We start from the raw sequence: 23,294 nt of genomic DNA on the forward strand, positions 1-23,294 counted from the left end.
AAGAAAAGAGTTTACTCTTCAGGGCAACTGGTACACTTTGCAATCATATATTAAATAATAATGGTAAATAATGCATTTCTCTTATCTTCATTTGTAAATGAACAGTATATGAAAATATATTGCCATTATTTTAGAAGAGTAAGATTATGTTATTTTTTTAATGAAGAGAGAAAGTACTTTGCAGTAATTTTTGAAGGTAGATTTATTTTTACCTTTTTTTTGCCACAAAAATTTCCTTCTGTCCTCTTTTTGGTGATAAAAACACTTAATATTTATCTATCTACTTATGTATCTTGTTTTTTGACCAAAATTCTTACTAGTTGATTGAAATGTGTCCTTCTAAATTTATGTAAATATAACCACTTTTCTACTTCACCTTCTCTTTTAACCTTAATACAGATATTTTTGAATTTTTTATCCTATTGAACAAGCTTACTGTCAGGCCAATATTACATTATGATAGCTTTAAAAGTCAATTTATTGATTATTGTATTATAGGTGGCATTAATACAAGTGTAGATCATGATGAAATGATGAATTATATTGCATTGCACATAGGTAACATTTGTAGTTTTCATTTAAATCTGCATTACATAAAATTGATAAAACTATTTTAAAATTATCAATATCAGCTGTGCCACCAATGTATTCTACATTTTCTTTTTCATATAAATCATTTCACCAGTTTGAATACTTAGCTGCAAGTAATAAAACATCTTATTAAAAGTGGATTACAGTAAGACATATAAACATTTCACTAACACTATAACTGGAGGTAGGTATTTCCAGATTAATTTCAGTTTCCATCCTCAACATGTCAACAATATCTCCTTTTGTTCATATAATGATGGCAGAAATACTCAACATCAAACCCACTCTAGGCACTGTCCAAAGCAAAAAACCTCTCTTTTTCTCTGTTTTTTCATGAGGAGCATCTTTTCCAGAAGCCTTTTACCACAAGGACCTCTCAAAATAATTGGTCATGATTGGGTCACATAGGCAAACTGTAGGTACTGGAACCCTAAAAAAGTGAGTTTTTAGTACATTTGACCTCTACTTTGGGGAACTGATTCTGTTAGCTAGGAATAAGGGAATCAAGTTTTGCTATTGGATAGACAGTCAATAGTGTCTGCCACAATAACGACCTTCATATAACAATGAGGAAACTGAGGCTGAGGGAGATTAAGATCAATCATATAATACTTTTTTAAAAAAATCAGATTTGTCCAGATCCAAAGTCTATGCTCTTGCCATATCACAATGTTACCCTCCATCATGTTAATCATAAGATCAAACCTGGGCAGGGACAAATGTATGTATTTAGCTTGTGCAAAGAAAAATTAAAGAAATATCTTCCATCTAGTTTTACAATTTTTATACAAAAGGGGAAAATTCAGACTTTTTCTTTGTTATCATAATCTTTAGAAGGTGTACCAATTGATAAAAGTTAGATTTACAAAATCAGATTTTAAGTGACCCTATGAATACATAAAATTATCTATCAGTGAAACAAACTGCCACCAAATTCAACATAACTGTATTTTTCAAGCAACTCAAAATAAATGGCACATTGGGCTTCCCTGGTGGTGCAGTGTTTGAGAATCTGTCTGCTAATGCAGGGGACACGGGTTCGAGCCCTGGTCTGGGAGGATCCCACATGCCGCGGAGGGACTGGGCCCATGAGCTGCAACTACTGAGCCTGCGCGTCTGGAGCCTGTGCTCCACAACAAGAGAGGTCACAATAGTGAGAGGCCCGCGCACCGTGATGAAGAGTGGTCCCTGCTTGCCACTATTGGAGAAAGCCTTTGCACAGAAACAAAGACCCAAAACAGAAAAAAAAATTATAAAAAATAAAAATTAAAATTAAAAAAATAAATGGCACATATATACAATGGAATATTACTCAGCCATAAAAAGTAACAAAATTGTTATTTGTAGTGAGGTGAATGGACTTAGAGTCTGTCATACAGAGTGAAGTAAGTCAGAAAGAGAAAAACAAATACCAAATGCTAACACATATATGTAGAATCTAAAAAAAAATGGTCTGACGAACCTAAGGGCTGGACAGGAATAAAGATGCAGATGTAGAGAATGGATTTGAGGACATGGGGAGGGGGAAGGGTAAGCTGGGACAAAATGAGAGAGTAGCATTGACATATATACACTACCAAATGTAAAATAGATAGCTAGTGGGAAGCAGCTGTATCCCACGGAGAGATCAGCTCAGTGCTTCTTGTCCACCTAGAGGTGTGGGGTAGGGAGGATGGGGAGGAAATTCAAGAGGGCGAGGATATGGACATATATGTATACATATAGCTGATTCACTTTGTTATACAGCAGAAACTAACACAGCATTGTAAAGCAATTATACTCCAAAAAATATGTTAAAAAAAAAAAAAAAACTATGCTAACTAATTCAGCAATAGTGCCCTATAGTGCCTTTACCTCTTCTGTTTCAATGACCACAGCTTTCATATCTGTGACCACAGTATGAATTTTAGCATGATTTTCCATGCTTAAAACCATAAGCTCTGATATCCTTTCCTCTTACTTTTATAGTTCATTCAGTTTCTACTCCTTTTAGTCTTCTAGTACATTGATGCACAGTTTTCTTCAAAACTATCACTGTTTCCTTGCATGCATTTTCTTTCCGATGCAATCTGTATAATATTCTCCAACAGCCCAAAAGTTATGTTGTTCACCCTCCCCAATTCATTTTTTTCCCTGTTTTTCTGCTATATACACCAACAGAACACCAATTCCTGTATAATGAAGACATTCACCCTGCATAATTCAGGAATCAGCTCCTGGACACTTCTGGAAAAAAGCACTCTACTACGTATGTATGTATGTATTTTCAATCATTAAAAAAGTGCAGAATTATTTTACATTTGAATTAGTTGTTTTATTCCCTAAAACAGCTATGGGCGGGGAGAGAATATGGTAGTGGTTAAAATCATTGAATTTAGACCCAGACTTCCTGATTATAAATCTATTTTAAGCAAATTATTTACCTCTGTATGCCTTGATTTTCTCACCTATAAAATGAGGAATTAATATTAATAATATCTACTTCAGGGAAATGAAAGTAACTAATATAAAATGTTTAGAAAAAGTTTGGCACATAGTAAGGACACTGTAAGTTGAAAATCTATTTTGTTGTCACTGTATCTAGTACTCCTACATCCCTTTGGTAATAGTACTCCATTTCTTGCAATGATATAAGGCAATATCAACCATTTTTCTAGTGGTTGATAGTGAATCTAGAAAAGCACTCTAACTGCTTCTCTAGTCCATCGACTATGCAGCTGTAATTCCATGGAATATTTTAGTATTACTAATATAGTTTCAACTTCTAAAACAAAAGTGCAAATAACAGTGGCTTAAACAAAAGCCGACTATATTTCAGTTCCATAACTGTTCAAGATATATCAGGATTGATATGACATATCCATTGTGTTACTGTCTTGAACTCTAACTTAAAATTTTGAGACTTCCATCTCATATTCTAAAAGATCTGGTTCAGCTTCAGTTATCTTGTTCATTTTCAGTGAATTGCTCTTTCTAAATATAAAATAATAATATAATCTCCTTGAAAATAATCCTCCAACTCCTTGCACTCTGCTCATACTAATAGTCCTATATGTATCTATTTCTAGCCCTACCACATTCTATCCAGTTTCAGGGGTGAAGAGGGTTCTTTCTCAGGAGAAAAAAATATATCATTTCTCTGCTTGTACTGTAAATATCCTTATGTTCCCTTCTTATTGATCTTGCTGCATCAATTATATTCTGTTCTTGTACCTCCAAAAGATAAATTTCTTGTTTCTTTCCCATTAGCAAATGAAGGAGTTTCTATTTCTCCCCTTTGTTTCTAGCCACATCTGCTTCAACATCTCATGTCTCCTAAGTACTCTTCTTGAACTAGGAGTATATAGTCTTCCTCTGTATCTTCTAACCTCACAGTTACTTAATGACTCACTGCAATCTGTCTGCTGACTCCATCACACACTGAAAACTTTCTTCTCAAGGAAGTCATCAAAGACTCTAAAAAGGCAAAAATCAATCATATTTGAATTTCTTATTGTTTTTTATTGTTTTTCTGTTCTAGTCTATTTTTTAATTAATTTATTTGTTTGTTTTTATTTTTGGCTGTGTTGGGTCTTCATTGTTGTGCGTGGGCTTTCTCTAGTTGCGGTGAGCGGAGGGGAGGCTACTCTTCATTGTGGTGCACGGGCTTCTCCTTGTGGTGGCTTCTTTTGTTGAAAAACATGGGCTCTAGGCACGCAGGCTTCAGTAGTTGTGGCACACAGTCTCAGTAGTTGTGGCTCTCAGGCTCTAGAGTACAGGCTCAGTAGTTGTAGAGCACAGGCTTAGTTGCTCTGTGGCATGTGTGATCTTCCTGGGTCAGGGCTTGAACCCGTGTCCCCTGCATTCACAGGGGCATTCTTAACCACTGCACCACCAGGGAAGCCCAGTTCTAGTCTATTAACTTTATTCTTGAAACTTTGTCTTAGTTTCAGACAGAACTTTTTGTTTTCTAACACTTAATCAACCTCTATGTTGCTCTCCCTCTTGAGCACTATCTCTTCCTCTGCTTGTGTGGTAAAGATGATGTTTACTAAATTCAGATTTATACCTTTTTCTCAAGTCTTACACCTTTGCCACATTCTCTCTCACCTTTGTCAAATGCCAGGATGGAATCTTGTCTTTCAGTATCTCTAGAGAGTGCAAGAAATTATCTAATACATATTTTTTTCACTGAATGCATACATGAATCAATCAATCAATTCATCAATTTTAAGGAAGATGTTGTTTTAAACAAGTGAGAATAGGTATTAGACCAGAGTCAAATTCTGACACAAATTAGACAAATGTGTTGAATGAGAAAAGTAGACCAACTGTATAGCAATAAGAAATTCTTGCAACTGAATTAAACTGGAGGACTCACACCCAATTTAAAGGTACCTCTATTAAGTGCCAAAAAATTAATTTCAAGAGGAATATTGTGCATACTATTTTCATATGCTCCAGCTTTTCTTTAAAAAATGTCAAAAATTCAATTTTAGAATGTGAACAATCTCAATATTCAAAACATTTATCAGGCCATAAAAGTATGCCTTCTCGACAGAGGAAGTCTATGGGTGACTGACCTTTTTCCAACTTATAATATAATATAAATATTAAAGAGTGTCTTAACACTAAATTGCATGAAATTCTTAAACAAGAGGGAAAGAATTTTAAAATCTAAACTGGGATTTTTAAATTGAATTAGAATTTATTGGACATATTACTGCAAATCAAGACAGACAAATCAATATGTTAAGATTTCCTATTGATGAATAGATAAACAGATAGGCAGATAGGTAGATACACAGATAGATGACAGATAAATAGATAGATAGATAGATAGATAGATAGCTTTAGATATTAACTTAATTATTCCCCACTCCTTATTCTTATTTCAGTCACCTTATTGTTATTACATGCAAAATATATACATCCTTTGTCCAGTTATAAGATAATACCTCTGCACTGGTCTAGTAAGATACTAGTACTAAACATCATATTTTAGTTCAGTGAACTGGCAAAAGTGAGAAGTAAAGGAAATAGTCAATAAATGTCTCGGACTTTTCCCTGGTGGCACAGTGGTTAAGAGTTCGCCTGCCAATGCAGAGGATACGGGTTCGAGCCCCAGTCCGTGAGGATCTCACATGCTGCAGAACAGCTAACCCCCTGCACCATAACTAGTGAGCTTGTGCTCTAGAGCCTGCAAGCCACAGTTACTGAGCCCTCATTCCACAGGTACTGAAGCCTGCATACCTAGAGCCCATGCTCTGCAACAAGAGAAGCCGCTGACATGGGAAGCCTGGGCACCGCAACGAAGAGCAGCCCCCACTCGCTGCAACTAGAGAAAGTCTGTGCACAGCAATGAAGACCCAACACAGCCAAAAAAATGTCAACAACTGGGTTTATTCTAACTTGCTTTCTATTTATTTTTTGACCTATAATGGAATTCTATTATTTAAATTTTGTTTTTTAATCTCTCTATGACTTTATTTGATCTCTCTTATCTGGATAATACATGAAAACTTGGCTTTCATAAAATATGAGTGGAGGAGTTAAAACTGAGCCCTCAGGATATCTTTTAAATGATGGAACAATGTGTGTTGAAGAAAATGTAATTGAATCTTCAACTGAAAATCATTCTTAAAGCGTGTTGAGCAACTTTGAAAATCTAGATGAGAGGTATGCAGTAGAGAGCTACTTCACTGTAGTTTTTTTAAAAAAATATATATCGCAAAAGTATACACTGAATTGAGCCTTGAGGCCTGAAGTTAAATGAAGCTGAGACGGACAGTTTACATGACAGATGGCTAAATAAGGATTTTAAATGAAACTGACAATCTCTAATACCAAAATGAAATCAACAAGATACATTTTATAAAAATATATGTAAATATTTGAATTAAACATCAACTTTAATTATGGTATCATGGGGTGAAAAAGCCTAGGATGGCTCAGGTGAAAAACATCTGTGGGTGTTGTGATATTGAAATGTGACAGGCATGAAATGACTTCTTAATATGCAAACCCAAACAGAAGCTGCATTAATAAAAATGGCATTGCTTTTATGGTAGAAAATAATTTTCTAATTAATTTTTTTTCTAATTGTTTTTTAATCATTGTTTAGAATAGCTGAAATGCTTTTTTTAAAATTAATTGATCCCTATTTATGAAGGACAAAGGGATATTTGCCCAGAAAAGTTGACCATGATGATAAAATGATGTAGAAATATTTAAAGGAATCTGAGATATTCAGATGGGTTTCTTCATATTTGAGGAACTGCTACCGTAGCCAAGAAGACTATTCCTTCTAGTATTTCTACAGGATGTACAGTAGGACCAGAAGCTAAAATCCACTGGTAATCAGATTCATTTTCAAGGGAAATTTTTCAAGTAATTCCAGATATCCTAGATAGAAATGAGTTACTTCAAGAATACGTTTACATAACTGCTGTTTTTCAGTTATTTCAAAACAGGTGAATCAAAGTATAAATATATTTTATAGTTATTTTTGATTTTACTTTTGGATTATCAAGTCATATACCCAAGAGCATCGCTTATATAAGTGATGAGTGTATGTAACACTTGTAACTAATTCCAAATATTCATGACTTGATCATATATTCCAGGGAAGGCAGGGCCCATTAGTGATCCTTCAGTGTAAGGTCTATTTTCCCTTTTTTTAAAATTATTGCACAATCAATGTGCTCTAAATTTGTATGATGTTTCCAAACAAACCAACATTTTAGAACAGATTCATTTATTACTGTATGGCAAAATTGGTCATCACCTTAAGAAATAAATTCTAAAACTTTGCACTGAGTATTAGGAATATGTGCTCTAAAGCAAGGTTTTGTGAGGGTAAAAGAAAAGACTATATGATCGTCTTTCCCTAGAAAACAATTCATTTATTAAAACAAGATTAACACTATCCTAATCTCTTCAATATGAAGGGGTTCAATTAAACTCTCAAAATATAAATGCAATATACTACTCCTCAGGGTATTTGGGATATAAAGCAAATTAATATGAACAACACTTCAAATTAATTTTACAGTATAAAAGTATGTAAATATGTAATAATAACACTTTAACAAAACATTACACTGGGAATGTTTATAGAACTTTTTGAAAGAAAAATAAATAATTTTAGTTTTAGGTTCACAATAAATTAGAAGAGGAAATAACCATTTCTTGGTATTTTAATAGTTCTTAACAATTGCAGATACAAAATCATAAAGTTCCCCAAATGCTTAAGCTTACATTTATTTTCTGGATTCCTATTAGATTTATACACCATCCAATCTTACATAATTCAAAAGGATAATTTTCAGCCCCCTGAAGGAATGTATGGTATCTTATTTTTCTTCTATAGTTTTCACATACCCAAACAGTGTGTAGAAAATAGTGGATGTTTAATGAATATGTAGCAATTAATAGATTATTTAGATCTAGGTGTAGAGTTTTCTAAATGCCAATGAGTTTTTCTTTTCCTCTAGAAAATGTTTTCCTATATTGTTATGACCAGAGGTGAATATAGTTTAAGGTAAATTATCAGGGTTCACATAAAGCCAAAAACAGTCAGTTTAGAAGCAGAAGATAAGTTTTATTGTCACTGAGTTGGATGAAATTCTAAAATGATTTTATTGAAATTCTCCACACGTGTTAGGAGCTCTAAGTCTCAATATGTTAGGCCATGGGAGGATTTCATCCTGGTAAAATGCAAATGTCCCATTTGTTTTTGTGTCGTATCTTTGGCACGTCTGTTTGTGTATGTGATTCATTATGAGGAGGGACCCAAAAGAAAATTGTCAAAATGCACCTGTCCATTAGTGAGTCCTCATGCCCAGAAGAAACTTTCTGGCACCATCTGGTTGTAATCTTATTATCTGGAGCATGAGAATCGATGGACCTTTTAATTTCTATCTCAGGTAATATAATTGCAGATGCTATTCTTATTCAAATGGGCCACATTTTGCCATTGGGCAAAAGCATACAATTCCCACTGACTTTAATATTTGGACAAGCACAAGAAAATGACAAGAGAATTCAGCCTAATTCTTCTAATTGCTTTATGAATCTTAATAAGCCTGTTTAACTTAATAATGCTCAATTGTGAAGACTTTTAGAGGTTATTTATTCATTTGTCATAAAAAGCATTTTCTTGAATCCTTTCTGAAAGGGCTGTGTTTTCATTAGAGAGCAGCTTCTTTTCTTTCTGTGCCTAAAAATCATGGCGGTGAGTCATGGATTTTATGCAAACAAAGGAAATCTGAGAAAGACTGAAAATATTAATCCCAAAGTTCCAGCAGACACAGAAAGTGCATGACCCAAAAAGTTAAAGGCTTAAAAAAATTTATGCAGTGCATTTTTTCACACAAAGACAAGTACAGTTTGTACAGAACATAAAGAATCATAGCTAATTACACTGGTTTTAATTGGATTTGTGCTAAATCCAATGCTTTATGGAACCATCACTACTGAAAAGGGAAAAGATAGACAAATTGTAAAATATACAGAGAAGGTGACTATAGAGAAATAAGTGAAATAAATACAGGCAACATCACTGATAGGAAAGAATCAGCATAAAGTAAGAATGAAGCACATATTTCTAAGAGGAGATAAAGAGGAAATTAATTTTGAACCTTAAATGTAGACTAATTTTCTATTTCTGCACTTTAAGTTATTAAATATGGACATATGTCTCTGGATATGCCTATTCCCAGACACAAAAATTAAATGCTTCCTTTAAGTATGAGATCATGTTGCCCTTACATATATGGAACACTGACCTTGAGGCCAACAACATTGTAGGTTGATAACAACAGTAAGTCATGGTGTGAGAGGTTAAGGAGAGCTGATCCATCCTATCCCTATTGAACAGCAATAATATGATCAACAAAAGGAGTTGACATTAAAACACTTAAACACACACAAACACACATGGGCACACACACAAAGGGAACAACGAAAAATACATATTGGGGCAAGCAACTCTCCATTGGAAGACAAACTTACCAGGTTTAATGATTAAGAATCATACCATTTCTCTCTTTTAAGAGTAATCAGGGGCTTCCCTGGTGATGCAGTGGTTGAGAGTCCACCTTCCGATGCAGGGGACATGGGTTCATGCCCCGGTCCAGGAAGATCCCACATGCCATGGAGCAGCTCGTGGACCATGGCCGCTGATCCTGTGCATCCTGAGCCTGTGCTCCTCAATGGGAGAGGCCACAGCAGTGAGAGGCCTGCGTACTGCAAAAAAAAAAAAAAAAAAAAAAAAAAAAAGTAATCAGTTCTTAACGTCCAGCATATTTGTGAGGCAAAAGATTAATCAATTCTCTGGTTTATATATTCCTTAGTGAATGAAATACTACTGGTGTTACACATAATGCTGCTCAGATGTAACAAATCCTACTTTGTGTTATTGAGAATCCACATCACTGATGGAAAGTCTTCAGTTCACAGAGGAGACGAAGGAGAGGTCTGGGCTCAAAAACCATTGGGTTGATGATCTCCATTATGTCACAGAGAGAAAGTCTACAGTTTCTGATATAGATGAGAGTGTATGTCAGCCCAAGACAACACAGATTTGCATTTCTCAATTGAATGTCATTTCTCAAAGTCCAACATAGGTCATCCTACTCCATATAACTTAATATGCCAGAGGATAGGTTCTTCCTGAGTCATATAGGTCTCTTGTAGATGTTGGCATGGTAGGGACAGGCAACTGGAGATAAAATTACAGTGATTGGGGGGCTTCCCTGGTGGTGCAGTGGTTGAGGGTCCGCCTGCTGATACAGGGGACGCGGGTTCGTGCCCCAGTCCCGGAGGATCCCTCATGCCGCGGAGCGGCTGGGCCCATGAGCCATGGCTGCTGGGCCTGTGCGTCCGGATCCTGTGCTCCGCAGCAGGAGAGGCCGCAGTGGTGAGAGGCCCATGTACCACAAAAGAAAAAAAAAAAAAAAATTCAAAAAAATTACAGTGATTGGGAAAATATGGTTGCTAGATTGTTATATTAAAGGCAAATTTTAGAGTAACTAAAAAGGAAAACAGAAAGTTCCATTATACAAATAATAACAGATTTAAAATCTTTTAATAAATACATTAAAAACATTATGTATATTAATCATATAACAGGCACTCAAATGTACACACACACGCACATACATACTATTTGATGAATAATGCCCCAATTTTACAAAGGAAGAAAATATTTCTTGCCCCAATTTTACAAAGGAAGAAAATATTTTTTAAGTGAGTTGTCCAATGTCATATATCTGATTTCTAAGATTTATTCTGGACATATAAATTTAATGCCTGCAGCAAATTTCTGGAACTCCAAGAAGGGCAAGTAAGTTCAGTTGGGAAGTCTATGAAATGTTACATTAAATGTGATTTTATACAGGTTCTGGGGTCCTAAAGCCAAGTAAGTGTTCCTAAAAAAATTTATTAGTGCTTAATATAGAAGACTTCTGCAAAAGATTGGTGCATATTAACTTAATCAATAACCAAATCTTACTGAAATGATTAAGTTAATACAAAAATCAGAGAGAATTTAAGTAGATCCTGGAAGTTATGGAAAAGTATGTTCCACATTCTGCAGCCTTTGCCTATATACTGACCTTTCTCAACTTACAGCAAGATTACATCCTGATAACACATCATACGTTGAAAATATTGTAAGTTGAAAATGCATTTAATACACGTTTACTACCAAACATCATAGGTTAGTCGAGACAGTTAAATGTACTCAGAACACTTTACATTAACCTGGAGTTAGGCAAAGTCATCTAACACAAAGCCTAATTTATAATAAAATTCTGAAAGCCTCATGTAATTAATTGAATACTGTATTGAAAGTGAAAAGCAGGGCTTCCCTGGTGGCGCAGTGGTTGAGAATCCGCCTGCCGATGCAGGGGACACGGGTTCGTGCCCTGGTCCGGGAAGATCCCACATGCCGTGGAGCAACTAAGCCCGTGAGCCATGGCCGCTAGGCCTGCGCGTCCGGAGCCTGTGCTCCGCAACGGGAGAGGCCACAGCAGTGAGAGGCCCGCATACCGCAAAAAAAAAAAAAAAAAGAAAGTGAAAAGCAGAATGGTTGTAAGAGTATCAGTTGTTTACTCTGGTGATCTTGTGGATGATTGCGAGCTGTGATCACTGCCCCTGTTCAGCATCCAGAGAGAGAATGGTACCCATTGCTAGCCTGGGAAAAGATCAAAATTCAAATTTTGAAGTACAATTTTTACTAAATCTTGTATCCCTTGCACACTATCGTAAAGTTGAAAAATCATTAGTCATTATTCGAACAATTGTAAGTCAGCGACTGTCTGTACCCTAATCTGCATTTGGGACAAAAATAATAGAGTGACTCTAAAGATACACACACAGACACAAAATGTTCTTTAAAATGTGTATTTTCGCATTAAAACAAGTACAAGAACTTAGAGCAGAACAAATTAAGGTAAATGGGGATAAATGTTTGAAGCATATGTAGATCTCAGAACCAAAGAACGCTAAAATTACAATACATTACTGCAAATCAACAATGTTTGTTAGCAGGTATACTTGAAAATATGGTTTTAAGTATAATTTTATGAGCCCAGGAAATAAAATTTAAAGTGCAAATATTATGAGGATAATCAAGGTCAACTAATACATATGTCTGAATAAGTGTCTTGAAGCTGGTTAAAAACTAAATGAAATGTCAAATGTTATTCTATAAAGAAAAGATATGCCATGATAAATAATAATATTATTTGTATTTAAATATCCATATAACATTACCAAAGTAGAGAGAACAATAAGAACAATATATATATATATATATATATATATATATATATATATATCAGAAATGTTTTTGAAAGGCCAGATTTTGTTAACCAGCAGCAGAATTAGATATTAAAATATAACTTCCATATGGTGGAGGTTATGAATGGAGTATATATGGCCTTTGCACCCTATGCTAGTAAAAGTATAGACCACTATAAAAGATAAATTTAAATAATATGGAAGAAAATTCTATATGTGCTTATCTTTCACTACAACCACATTTTTGAAATCTATCTTATTCTAGAAAGCTACATATGTATTTTTTTGTAGAAATCAAAAAAAAAAAACTGATACTAAAATTCATGTCATTGCAAAGGACCTACAATTACCAACAAGTTTGCAAAAGAAAACAAAGATGGATGATTAACACTACCTGATTTCAGGAATCCTGGTAAAGCTATAGTAATCAAGATAGTATGGTACTGTTAAGATAGACAAATCAGTGTTTAGAATAGAGTCCAGAAAAAAAGGCCCACACTGATTTTAACATGAATGTGAAAATAATTCAGTAGAGAAAGGATAGTCTTTTTTAATAAAGTGGATATTCACCTATAATAAAATGAACCTCAATCCATACCTTTTACCATATACAAAAGTTCACTCAAAATAGATCACAGATGTAAATGTCAAACTTAACCCTATAAAAATTATTGAAGAGATCACAAGAGAAAGTCTTCACCACATTAGGTTAAGCAAGACTTCTTAGATATGATAGCTAAAGCATGATCTCTAAAAATACACAAGTACCTATTTTCATATCCATTTTATAGAAAATTGTCCTCAGTACTTACAAATAGAACCCTCAGGAGAGGCTTCTCAGAGGCAAGGATTTCGAATCTTGGCTTTGTATTAAAAAGTGAACAGTAATGAGATTCCATTGTCCGCTCTTAATGTATGTGTGTGTCGGGGTGGGAGGAGGACATATTTGATGCTGCTCCAATAAGATCTGTTGAGACGGTCACTTACTGAAACACCTTTATGACTTTTATTTACCTCTAACTACTTAATAAAAAGGCAAAGCTAATCTCCCCTTTATCTCCCATGGTGCACTGTTATTTGCCAACTTTACAATAAGAAAAAATGCATCTGAGACTTAACTTTGTGATTATTAGCCATTGAAGCTGCCTCCTGTAATTACTTATAGTTTTATTTTAAAACACTGCTCCATCATTCTTCCTTAATAGTCTTAGAATTAAAAATTGAGGCAACCTGATTTCATCAGCTACTAGCATAGTCACCGGCATTCCACTCCACCCTAAATTTATTTTCCCACTACCCCCAAAGAAATAAGTTGGCTCAAATATCCCCTCATATCTCTATCTTCTCTATTTAAGAGCACCAGTCTTGGAACAGGTGGGACATTTTCTCTTACTGCTGAACTAGATTCTCCACTTTCCCAAGTATCACACCCTTGAAAGGGTGTGTCATGACATTTCAACCCTCCTTTGAAGGAGGACACGAAATCTCAAATGAAAATCTACAGCTTTTTTTCCAATAAATTAAAGAACGTTTTGGAACATACTTTGTTTTGTGCACATCCTAAACCATTCCTTCCTGTATCTGTTTAAACAGCAACAACAAAAGAGATAAAATATATGTACACTAGTATTGTGGTAAAGTACAAAAGAGAAGAGGTATGTTGATTGACTATTGCAGCCTACAATGTGCTCATTAAATGCATTAATTCCTCCCTTCAATCATCCAGAGTATCTGCAAACATCCATTGAGGTTTTTACCATGTGTCCGGCACTCTGCTAGAGATGAGGAGTAACAGATTAATAAGGCAAGAGTCTAGCTTTAAGTAGCTTAGAGTTCACAATGTCAAAGTTTTCACTCATACTGCCACTCCCAGTGCATTCTCATGGTCTGACTTGCAAAGTGACTCCTTCATTCTCTCTGTTGTAAGCCCTGACATGGATTTACAGTTCTCTACACATCTTTCAGATAGTCACAGCTAAACAATTTTTAAAGAAATAATACATCTATTTGCAATTCTACTTTGGTTTCAAATTAGGGCACCTCTTTTACTCTGCAGTATTTTGACCTTCCTTCTCTTTCTTCAAATCAACAGAATTAGAAACATCTATATAAAGCCTTTTAAAATTGTTCACAAAATAAAGCAAACTCATTGTTGTAACATAGCACAATGTTCTTTGTGCAAGAGTAGATTTGATTTCTTAGAAGTAAATGGAAAAAAATAAGGGATGGGACTAATTTTTCTCTAAAGAGTTTTTTATTTTGACAATATCTATTTTCATTTCTCTTCAATATAGACGGCATAAAAAATTTATCCTCATATGCTTTACATTCATTATTGGTTTTATATTGGAAAACATCCCAGAAAAGCAAAAGAAAGTCTGGCAATTAACTGAAACAAAACAAAAGGGATGCATTTATTTTCATATGTAATTACTTATTTATTTAGAGAATAAACCTCAACCTGTACTGATGATTGTCTTTTTGGCAGACAATACAATACAATCTATTTGAAATAAATACATTATTTATAAGTTGATAATAGATAATGATATATTAAATGTGAGGTTCTTGTTTCTAATTAAAATATTTTTATATTTGTTATTTTTTTCTCAATTGATTTCTCAAATAGTTGACTCAAACTAGAGTAAACCACATTTTTCACCACTTCCTTATGAGATCTTACATTCATAACTGAGGAGCTCTCTTCCTTTCCCTTCCTTTCCCTTCCCTTCCCTTCCCTTCCCTTCCCTTCCCTTCCCTTCCCTTCCCTTCCCTTCTCTTCCCTTCCCTTCCCTTCCCTTCCCTTCCCTTCTCTTCTCAGGAAAAGAAGCCATATCCTCATGAAAAGAGCAAACAAACAATAATACAACCATTAACTTTAACTCAAAAGTGCTTCGGAGGAGACATTAAGCCAAGGCAAAGGAGAAAAAGGAATGAGGAGGGAGGTCAGAGAAGATGGCAGAAGAGTAAGAAGCGGAGATCACCTTCCTCCCCACAGATACATCAGAAATACATCTACATGTGGAACTGCTCCTGTAGAACTCCCACTGAATGCTGGCAGAAGACCTCAGACCTTCCAAAGGGCAAGAAAACTCCCCACATACCTGGGTAGGGCAAAATAAAAAAGAATAAACAGAGACAAAAGAATAGGGATGGGACCTGCATCAGTGGGAGGGAGCTGTGAAGGAGGAAATGTTTCCAGACACTAGAAGCCTCTTCATGGGCAGAGACTGCGGGTGGCAGAGAGGGAAGCTTCGGATCAACAGAGGAGAGCCCAGTAACAGGGTGCAGAGGGCAAAGCAGAGAGATTCCCCCACAAAGGATCGGTGCGGACAGGCACTCACCAGCCAGAGAGGCTTGTCTGCACACCCGCAGTGGCAGGCGGGGGCTGGGAGCTGAGGCTCAGGATTCAGAAGGATCGCAGGGAGAGGAATCGTGGCACGAACACAGCCTGAAGAGGTTATTGCACCATGGCTTGCTGGCAGGGAGTCTGGGAGAAGTCTGGAGCTGCTGAAGAGGCAAGAGACTTTTTCTTCCCTCTTTGCTTCCTGGTGCATGAGGAGAGGGGAAAAGCCCACCTCTTAAAGGAGTTCCAGAAACGGGCTCAAGCTGCGGGTATCAGTGTGGAAACCAGAGAACGGCATGAGATGCTAAGGCTGCTGCTGTCACCAACAAGAAGCCTGTGTGTGAGCACAGGTCACTCTCCACACCTCCCCTCATGGGAACCTGTGAAGCCCGCCACTGCCAGGTTCCTGGAATTCAGGGACAACTTCCATGGGAGAACGCAAGGTGCACCTCAGGCTGGTGCAACGTCCCGCTGACCTCTGCTGCTGCAGGGTCACCCCGAATCCGTACCCCTCCCTCCCCGCCTGCCTGAGTGAGCCAGGGCCCCCAAATCAGCTGCTCCTTTAACCCCGTCCTGTCTGAGAGAAGAGCAGACACCCTCAGGCACCCTACATGCAGAGGCGGGGCCAAATCCAAAGCTGAACCCCTGGAGCTGTGCGAACAAAAAAGAGAACTGGAAATCTCTCCCAGAAGCCTCAGAAGCAGTGTATTAAAGCTCCACAATCAACTTGATGTACCTTGCATCTGTGGAATACCTGAATAGACAATGAATCATCCCAAATTGAGGAGGAGAACTTGTGGAGCAAGATATATTATTTTTGCCCAATTTCGTCTTTTTGTGAGTGCATATGTGTATGCTTCTGTGTGAGATTTTGTCTGTATAGTTTTGCTTTCACCATTTGCCCCAGGGCTCTGACCGTCCGGGTTATTTTTCTTAAACATTTTTATTTCTTAATAATTATTTTTGATTTTAATACATTTATCTTATTTTATATTACTTTTATTTTATCCTCTTTCTTTCTTTCTTTCTTTCTTTCTTTCTTTCTTTCTTTCTTTCTTTCTTTCTTTCTTTCTTTCTTTTTTTCTTTCTTTCTTTCTTTCTTTCTTTCTTTCTTTCTTTCTTTCTTTCTTTCTTTCTTTCTTTCTTTCTTTCTTTCTTTCTTTCTTTCTTTCTTTCTTTCTTTTTTCTCCCTTTTATTCTGAATGGTGTGAATTAAAGGCTCTTGGTGCTCCAGCCAGGCGTCACGGCTGTGTCTCTGAGGTGGGAGAACGAACTTCAAGACACTGGTCCACAAGATATCTCCCATCTCCATGTAATATCAAATGGTGAAAATCTCCCAGAGATCTCCATCTCAACACCAAGACCCAGCTTCATGCAACGACCAGCAAGCTACAGTGCTGGACACCCTATACCAAACAACTAACAATACATGAACACAGCCCCATCCATTAGTAGAGAGGCTGCCTAAAATCATAATAAGGCTACAGATACCCCAAAACACACCACCAGATGTGTACCTTCCCACCAGAAAGACAAGATCCAGCCTCATCCACCAGAACACAGGCACTACTACCCTCAACCAGGAAACATACTCAACCCACTAAACCAACCTTAGCCACTGAGGAGAGACACCAAAAACAACGTGAACTGCGAGCCTGCAGCCGGCAAAAAGGAGACACCAAACACAGTAAGATAAGCAAAATGAAAAGACAGAAAAACACAGAGAAGATGAAGGAGCAAGGTAAAACCCACCAGACCTAACAAATGAAGAGGAAATAGGCAGTCTACTTGAAAAAGAATTCAGAATAATGATAGTAAAGATAATCCAAAATCTTGGAAATAGAATAGACAAAACGCAAAAAACATTTAACAAGGACCTAGAAGAACTAAAGAGGAAACAAACAGTGATGAACAACACACTAAATGGAATTTAAAATACTCTAGATGGGATCAATAGCAGAATAACTGAGGCAGAAGAACAGATAAGTGACCAGGAAGATAAAATAGTGGAAATAACTACTGCAGAGCAGAATAAAGAAAAAATAATGAAAAGAACTGAGGTCAGTCTCTGGGACAACACTAAATGCACCAACGTTCGAATTATAGGGGTCCCAGAAGAAGAAGAGGAAAAGAAAGGGACTGAGAAAATATTTGAAGAGATTATAGTTGAAAACTTCCCTAATATGGGAAAGGAAATAGTTAATAAATTCCTTGAAGCACAGAGAGTACCATACAGGATAAATCCAAGGAGAAACATTCCAAGACACATATCAAACAAACTATAAAAAAATAAAGGCAAAGAAAACATATTAAAAGCAGCAAGGGAAAAACAACAAATAACACACAAGGGAACCCCGAAAAGGTTAACAACAGATTTTTCAGGAGAAACTTTGCAAGCCAGAAGGGAGTGGCAGGACATATTTAAAGTGATGAAGGAAAAAAAAAAATTACAACCAAGATTACTCTACCCAGCAATGATCTCATTCAGATTTGATGGAGAAATTAAAACATTTACAGACAATGATAAGCGGAGAGAGTTCAGCACTACCAAAGCAGCCTTACAACAAATGCTAAAGGAACTTCTCTAGGCAAGAAACACAAGAGAAGGAAAAGACCTACAAGAACAAACCTGAAACAATTAAATAAATGGTAATACGAACATACATATTGTTAATTACCTTAAATATAAATGGATTAAATCCTCCCACCAAAACACAGAGACTGGCGGAATGGATACAAACACAAGACCCATATATATGCTGTCTACAAGAGACCCACTTCAGACCTAGTGACACATACAGACTGAAAATGAGGGGATGGAAAAAGATATTCCATGTAAATGGAAATCAGAAGAAACCTGAAGTAGCAATTATCATATCAAACAAAATAGACTTTAAAATAAAGTCTATTACAAGAGACAAAGAAGGACACTACATCATGATCAAGGGATCTATCCAAGAAGAAGATATAACAATTGTAAATATTTATACATCCAACATAGGAGCACCTCAATAATAAGGGAAATAGTAACAGCTATAAAAGGGGAAATCAACAGTAACACAATCATAGTAGGGGACTTTAACACCCCACTTTCACCAATGGACAGAAAATCCAAAATGGAAATAAATAAACACAAATTTTAAATATTACATTACACAAGATGGAATTAACTGATATTTATAGGACATTCCATCCAAAAACAACAGAATACACATTTTTCTTAAGTGCTTATGGAACGTTCTGCAGGACAGATTATATCTTGGGTCACAAATCTAGCCTTGGTAAATTTAAGAAAATTGAAATCATATCAAGTAACATTTCCGAGCACAATGCTATGAGACTAGATATCAATTACAGGAAACGATCTGTAAAAAGTACAAACACATGGAGTCTAAACACTACACTACTTAAGAAAGAAGTGATCACTGAAGAAATCAAAGTGGAAATCAAAAAATACCTAGAAACAAATGACAGTGGAGAAAAGACGACCCAACAACTATGGGATGCAGCAAAAGCAGTTCTAAGAGCAAAGTTTATAGCAATACAATCTTACCTTAACAAACAGGAAACAACTCAAATAAACAATGTAACCTTGCACCTAAAGCAATTAGAGAAAGAAGAACAAAAATAAAACCCAAATTTAGCAGAAGGAAAGAAATAATAAAGATCAGATCAAACATAAATGAAAAAGAAATGAAGGAAATGATAGCAAAGATCAATAAAACTAAAAGCTGGTTCTTTGAGGAAATAAACAAAATTGATAAACCATTAACCAGACTCATCAAGAAAAAAAGGGAGAAGACTCAAATCAATAGAATTAGAAATGAAAAAAGGAGAAGTAACAATGGACACTGCAGAAATACAAAAGATTATTAGAGGTTACTACAAGCAACTGTATGCCAATAAAATGGTCAACCTGGAAGATATGGACAAATTCTTAGAAATGCACAACCTACGGAGAGTGAACCAGGAAGAAATAGAAAATATGAAGAGACCAATCACAAGCACTGAAATTGAAACTGTGATTAAAAATCTTCCAACAAAAAAAGCCCAGGACCAGATAACTTCACAGGCGAATTCTATCAAACATTTAAAGAAGAGCTAACACCTATCCTGCTCAAACTCTTCAAAAAGATAGCAGAGAGAGGAACACTCCCATACTAATTCTATGAGGCCACCATCACCCTGATACCAAAACCAGACAAAGACGTCACAAAGAAAGAAAACTACAGGCCAATATCACTGATGAACATAGATGCAAATATCCTCAACAAAATATTAGCAAACTGAATCCAACAGCACATTAAAAGGATCAACACCATGATCAAGTGGGGTTTACTCCAGGAATGCAAGGATTCTTCAATATATGCAAATCAAACAATGTGACAAAATTCAACACCAATTATGATAAAAACCCTGCAGAAAGTAGGCATAGAGGAAACTTTACTCAACATAATAAAGACCATGTATGGCAGTATATTATAATAAAGGCCATTACAATCCCACAGCCAACATTGTTCACAATGGTGACAAACTGAAACCATTACCACTAATATCAGGAAAAAGACAAGGTTGCCCACTCTCACCACTCTTATTCAACATAGTTTTGGAAGTATAAGCCACAGCAATAAGAGAAGAAAAAGAAATAAAAGCAATCCAAATTCGAAAAGAAGAAGTAAAGCTGTCATGTTTACAGATGACATGATACTATACATAGACAATCCTAAAGATGCTACCAGAAAACTACTAGAACTAATCAATGAATTTGGTAAAGTAGCAGGATACAAAATTAATGCACAGAAATCTCTGGCATTCCTATACACTAATGATGAAAAATCTGAAAGTTAAATTAAGAAAACACTCCCATTTACCATTACAACAAAAAGAATAAAATATCTAAGTATAAACCTATCTAAGGAGACAAAAGACCTGTATGCAGAAAATTATAAGACACTGATGAAATAAATTAAAGATGATACAAATAAATGGAGAGATATACAATGTTCTTGGATTGGAAGAATCAACCTTGTGAAAATGACTCTACTACCCCAAACAATCCACAGATTCAGTGCAATCCCTATCAAACTACCACTGGTATTTTTCACAGAACTAGAACAAAAAAATTGACAATTTGTATGGAAACACAAAAGACTCCGAGTAGCTAAAGCAATCTTGAGAACGAGAAATGAATCTGGAGGAATCAGGCTCCCTACTTCAGACTATACTACAAAGCTACAGTAATCAAGACAGTTTGGTACTGGCACAAAAACAGAAATATAGATCAATGGAACAGAATAGAAAGCCCAGAGATAAACCCACACACATATGGTCACCTTATCTTTGATAAAGTTGGCAAGGATATACAGTGGAGAAAAGACAGCCTGTTCAATATATGGTACTGGGAAAACTGGACAGGTACATGTAAAAGTATTAAATTAGAACACCCCCTAACACCATACACAAAAATAAACCCAAAATGGGTTAAAGACCTAAATGTAAGGTCAAACTCTTAGAGGAAAACATAGGCAGAACACTCTATGACATAAATCACAGCAAGATCCTTTTTGACCCATCTTCTAGAGAAATGGAAATCAAAACAAAAGTAAACAAATGGGACCTAATGAAACTTAAAAGCTTTTGCACCTCAGAGGATACCATAAACAGACGAAAAGACAACCCTCTAGAATGGAAGAAAATATTCATAAATGAATCAATTGACAAAGGATTAATCTCCAAAATTTACAAGCAACTCATGCAGCTCAATAACAACAAAACAAACAACCCAATCCCAAAATGGGCAGAAGACCTAAATAGACATTTCTCCAAAGAAGATATACAGATTGCCAACAAACACATGAAATAATGTTCAACGTCATTAATCATTAGAGAAATGTAAATCAAAACTTCAATGAGATACCATCTCATACCAGTCAGAATGGCCATCATCAAAAATCTAGAAACAATAAATGCTAGAGAGGGTGTGGAGAAAAGGAAACACTCTGGCACTGCTGATGGGAATGTAAATTGATACAGACACTATGCAGAACTGTATGGAGGTTCCTTAAAAATCTACAAATAGAACTACCATACGACCCTGCAATCCCACTACTGTGCATATACCCTGAGAAAACCATAATTCAAAAAGGGTCATGTACCAAAATGTTTATTGCAGCTCTATTTATGATAGCCAGGACATGGAAGCAACCTAAGTGTCCATCAACAGATGAATAGATAAAGAAGATGTGCACATATATATAATGGAATATTACTCAGCCATAAAAAAGAAATGAAAATGAGTTATTTGTAGTGAGGTGGATGGACATGGTGTCTGTCATACAGAGTGAAGTAAGTCAGAAGGAGAAAAACAAATACTGTATGCGAACACATATATATGAAATCTAAGAAAAAAAATGTCATGAAGTGCCTAGGGTTAGGATGGCAATAAAACAGAGACCTACTAGGTCATGGCCTTGAGGATATGGGGAGGGAAAACGGTAACCTGTGACGAAGTGAGTGAGTGGCATGGACATATATACACTACCAAATGTAGGGTGAATAGGTAGTGGGAAGCAGTCGCATGGCACAAGGAGATCAGGTAGGCGGTTTGTGACCACCTAGAGGGGTGGGATAAGGAGGATGGGATGGAGGGAGACACAAGAGGGAAGAAATATGGGAACATGTGTATATGTATAACTGATCCACTTTGTTGTAAAGATGAAACTAACACATCATTGTAAACCAATTATACTCCTATAAAGATGTTAAACAAACAAACAAAAAAGGAAGGAGGAAATAAATGGGGGGGGGCTGTATCTGAGAAATTGTGGTCTCATGTGATGCCTTCCCACAAATGTGACCCAGTGTACACATAACCTGTGTTAGCAGAGGATGTGCAACCATTGAAATGTGTTTTGAGATGGGCTCAAATGACTTCTTCTGGAATTTTATAACTAAGTCAGTAACCACCAAGTATCAGTGTTTACCAGGATTATGGTAAGTGACATAAAACCTTATCAATGAGAATCTGTATAAACAGGCTGATATAGATTTCATATGTTAGAATTAACAATTATTTTAAAGAAATGTTCTTACCATATTTAAAGTACCAAATAACAAGCTAGAATATATTATAGGAAATAGAAAGCTATAAAAAATGGCTAAACTGAAGGAAAAGAGAACAAAACAGGTATTCTAGAATTTAAACATTTAATATCAAAATTAGAAACCTTACAGGTTATATTTAGAAGTGAATTGTTATAGCAGATTGGACTCAGAATAGAAAGAACCAGTGAACTAGAAGATTATATTAAACTACTCAGAATGCAGCAAATAAAGATGAAATAAAAGAATGACAATACAGAAAAGAAAATAAAAGCCATGAGGATTTCAGAAGGAGGATCCAGAATATTCGTGAATAAGTTTTCTAAGTAAAAATATAGAAAGAATATAGTCCTAAGACAAATTTTGAGGAGATAAAAACAGGACATGTAAGTATTAAGAAATGATGTCAAGCTGGAATTCATACATAAAAGATTCCTTCTGAGAATGTTATTTAATCCAACCTTCATCC

Source organism: Kogia breviceps, chromosome 11, assembly GCF_026419965.1.
Source record: "Kogia breviceps isolate mKogBre1 chromosome 11, mKogBre1 haplotype 1, whole genome shotgun sequence".
Classification (NCBI taxonomy): domain Eukaryota; kingdom Metazoa; phylum Chordata; class Mammalia; order Artiodactyla; family Physeteridae; genus Kogia; species Kogia breviceps.